Source organism: Solanum dulcamara, chromosome 7 (genome assembly GCF_947179165.1).
Source record: "Solanum dulcamara chromosome 7, daSolDulc1.2, whole genome shotgun sequence".
Taxonomy (NCBI): domain Eukaryota; kingdom Viridiplantae; phylum Streptophyta; class Magnoliopsida; order Solanales; family Solanaceae; genus Solanum; species Solanum dulcamara.
Window position 1 is genome coordinate 49,572,921 of NC_077243.1, and position 4,246 is coordinate 49,577,166.

The 4,246-nt window shown below is 41.7% G+C and overlaps 1 pseudogene; it reads right to left on the reverse strand.

The window, feature by feature from the left end:
• Window positions 1-2,581: 2,581 nt before the first annotated feature.
• Window positions 2,582-2,698, reverse strand: LOC129897992 (5S ribosomal RNA; annotated as a pseudogene).
• Between the last annotated feature and the right edge of the window lie 1,548 nt (window positions 2,699-4,246).

Sequence of the window (4,246 nt, forward strand, 5' to 3'; positions counted from 1 at the left end):
TGAGTGTCATCACACCCAGATTCGGGTCGTAACAGGCTTCCACAGTAAGTGTTATGGCATATTCGAGCCCTTTATCTTGGTCTTCGCCGAACCAAGAATTACCTGGCTATCGATGTCTTTCCGATTCAAGTGAGGAAGAGAATGAGGGACAGACAAGCAGGTGGAAACCAGATGGAGACCGGGAGCATACTTCACCTCCTAAGTCACCGGGTCGAACTGGGGACTGATCGACTACAGATATAGGAGGGTGATTAGGTATAGTTTTGTTGGCTATATGAAGAAAATTGTTAGTTTTGGTTCAGTTTAATGTAAAAAGCCCTGTGTAGCTGTAAACTGAGATGCTATAAACACATGTACCTATTGGCCTTGTGAGGCGTTATGGTTGTGATATAGTATGATATGGATGTATATATACGTTGGCCTCGCATAGCATTGTTGGTAATTCCTGAGTGCAGGTTCGGGATAAGAAGGAATATAGAGGAAACTCTGCCGAATTTTTTTGAAATGAAAAGGGAATGAGATATAGGTTCATCATACAACTTGGAAGTGGATACCGAGTGCCCTTATTATGGTGAACTAAAGCTAGAGGGGTACTCTCTATGTTGTCGGTAAGGGGGCCCATATTTCTTTAGAAAGTCTTAAGTTGAAAGAAAACTCCTGTTTGGGAGGGGCAAAGTGTCCAGCAATTGGGGTCCACTCCTGTGGGAAGGCACAGAACCACTAACTATTAATGGTGAACTGGATAAGTTATTCACGACTTAAGAATAAACCTAGAGGGAAACCATAAGAATTAAATGCTAAGAAGTGCTGTGATGCTTATTGGATTTTAATTTCCTTCTGGTAGTGGTCGGAGGATGCTTTATGGTAACCTTTTATTGGTTCTTAAGCAACTGAAGCAATCTATGGATGGAAGATATGAGCTGATGGGCTGTCCAGAGCCATGTGTATCATATATTGGGTAACATATTAAGGATTTAGAAGAATTAGTGATACTAAGGAATGATTTTCCCATGGGTTATAGGAGTAATATGAAAACCCTCGGGCACAAAATGGCCATGAACGGGAAGAATAGGAGGACTACTATAGGGAACACTCAAGATAAATGTAATTGACTAAGTACAAGTATCGGATGGAAAGGGAGATAGATGGATACGAGCTAAAGGTGTAGCACAAAAAGGCGAGAAGACAAGACCACTAATAAAGTAAAATTGACTGAGGCTGAGGAGGATTGGAAGTTAGTCTCAGATACCCGACAAGGATAAAGGCTGATGAGGCGTAAAGAGGTACGGTGAATATGGGAATCCACTGGGGGGGAATAGCAAGACCCCTCAAAGATGAGAAAGTAGCTGTGCAAGACCATTGATGTGTTACGAGTATATTAAGAGGAACAAGTGGTATCCACTGGGACGAGGATAGTTTAATAGCAAAGTTAGAAACACGGGCCACTGGAGTACAAGTGCTCCCGAATGGAGAAGTTGAAACAATTATGGGCGCTAGCAAATCACCAATGGGGAAGAAAGGAATGTGGTTTTGAACAAACTACTACATCAATTATATGACTCGAGAACCGGTGTTGGGACTAGATTGGATATTAGTTATCGAGAATTCTAAGCACCCCATGGTGGTATTAAGGTTTCTGCAGGGGCAACTTAAAGTATTGATGGTCTAATAAAAGTTGTAGACATGGTGCAGTATGTCAAAGGTGCTGGGGCAAAATCATATGCGTATGAACAATTGAAAATAAGTAGAGGATGAAATTGGTACACCCTAAAGGGGGGAAGTGGACAAGAGAAGTACAAGTGTAGGATGAAGTCAATTAACACTATCACAGGTTAACGGGAATGCTTAAACTTCAAACGAGATTCCATGCGGGCATGAGTTAGCAAGGGATAAAAGCCAGCAATAAATTAATAGAAGCTATGATATCTGAGGCCGGGCGGAAAACCATTGGCAGAGACCTGAATGGATGGGTGCATACAAAAAGGGGTGGATACAATAAGAGGGTAAGACTGAGCAATCTAAGGATCGTGTAAAAGATAGTAAGGTAATGTTGAGTAAAGATTAGGATATGGAAACAGAGTGGGTGGTCACTGATATATGACATACCGGTAGTAAGGGAAAAAAAGAGAATCTCCTACGGTAGAAAATAAGGAGATCAAAGAATACCTAAAGGAAAAAAATGGATAGGATAGAATAGCGTTAGCGCGAGCAAGTTCTAGTGCGAAGGTAGTATGTAAAGCGAGATGGACTAGGAAATAAAAAGACTGCGTCTACTTCATACCAGTTGTATAAAAGTAGTGGTGCAACCTACGAATATATATATATACAGCATAAAACCAAGTAGAGGAGTACATGATGAAAAGGAGTTATGATATTTTGGAGACGTTACAGAGAGATACAAGAGAAGTTAAATCAAATGACCAAAAAGGACATGGTCATGTTGGAACTAAAGATCTACCCCAATACCGGTTGTAAGATAAAAGAGGAAAGGGCAAGGCGAAACATGAAGACTAGCAAGACGACGCTAAGGTAAATCTTGGGCTAAGTTGAGTGCCTTGCACATTATTGCAAGGATTGTAATAAAACGTGACACGAGGACTTCTCGGGGACGTCACCCATAGTACTACTCTCGCTCAAGCACGCTTAACTTTAAAATTCTGGTGGGATCTAGTGCGTTAGTGCTGGTATGATCGCACGAGATGGAAGAATCTAAACTAGAGGTGAAGCAACGACACGAGATTATGTACCTAGAGTGTTATAAGTTATGTTAAGGGAATTGTAAAAGGGCTTAAGCAAAACAAGCAGGATTAGCTGATTACTAACAGATGGCGCACATGTATGCCACAGTTCTTCAACATAATACCAGTTAATGATAGGCAAACCATAGAACGTCTATACAGGCCATTGTGTGAGGGGATTTCAACACTACTTGGCAGCCAACTCTGAGGGGCAAAAAGCAAAACCCAAAAAGTAAGGGTACCAGTTGATGTCATCTAAAGAAGGAAGGAAGTAATACACAAGGTCGAAGATTCCACAATACGACCTTGGCTCAAGACTCACTTCGCACTCCAGGGACAGATGATTCTAGAGGGAATGTTACCCATAGATTAACAATATCAGCCCATGCTCCTTCAACCAAAGACTACCTGCTCAGCCAAGAAGGTGTGAAATTATAGGTTAAGAGGGTGGTAGGACCTTACGCAGTCCCCATAGCTATTTTCCCAGACGAAGGAGCCCAAGATACAATTAACTAGCAAAGATCAGTCCACGAAGAGATTGGGAAGACAGATAGGTCTTCCTACACCATTTTACCTTCAGATTGATAGACCGACTAAGCTTAGTAGCTACATGGTAGACCATATGTTGCAGGCTTATACGGTTGACCCCAAAGGTAACACAGACAATTGCCTATTACCTGTCAAGAGTACTTACGATATTAACTATCATTCTAGTATCCAGGTGGCCCCATAGGAGACTTTGTATGGCAGACAGTGTAGGTCGCCAATTGGTTGGTTTGGTATTAGTAAAACACGACTAATAAGCCCAGATGTGGTTCAATAGGCGATATAGAAGGTGAAGCTTCTTCGGGAGAGATTATTAGCAGCACAGAGTCGACATAAGTCATATACGGATAATCAACGTCGATCTCTAAGGTTTTAAGTTATAATTAAGCACTCTCAAAAGTGTTGCCCACAGAGAAAGTGATGAGAGCTAGCAAGAAAGAGGACCTTAGTCTGAGATGCATTGGCCCTTATCAGACCCTCCACTAAATAGGCAAGGTTGCCGGTGAGTTGGACTTACCAGCGGATCTGGAAGAAGTACATCCAGTCTTCTAATTATCGATGCTTTACAAGTGTGCTGGTGATGCATCCTGAGTATATCCCACATAGGATATCCAGGTCATGAAGGAGTTATCCTACGAGAAGCAACCGATCACCATCCTATATCGGCGGAGTAGGGGATTGTGAACTAAGGACATAGCTTCCGTCAAGGTGTCATGGCAAAACGAGATTCGCAAAGAAATGACCTGGGAAGCCGAAAGGAAAATGAAACATAAGTATCCGTACCTATTCCCTATGTCTACAGGTAATCCCAACTTTTGAAACTTTTATATTGGTTACTTGATAAAAGTGTGGGTTATTGCAATAGACAGGAATTACCCCATAATCTGTATAAAATCTTAAGAAAGATTTTGGTTCACATTCGAGGACGAATGTCCTAAAGGGGTGAAGGATGTTACACCCCA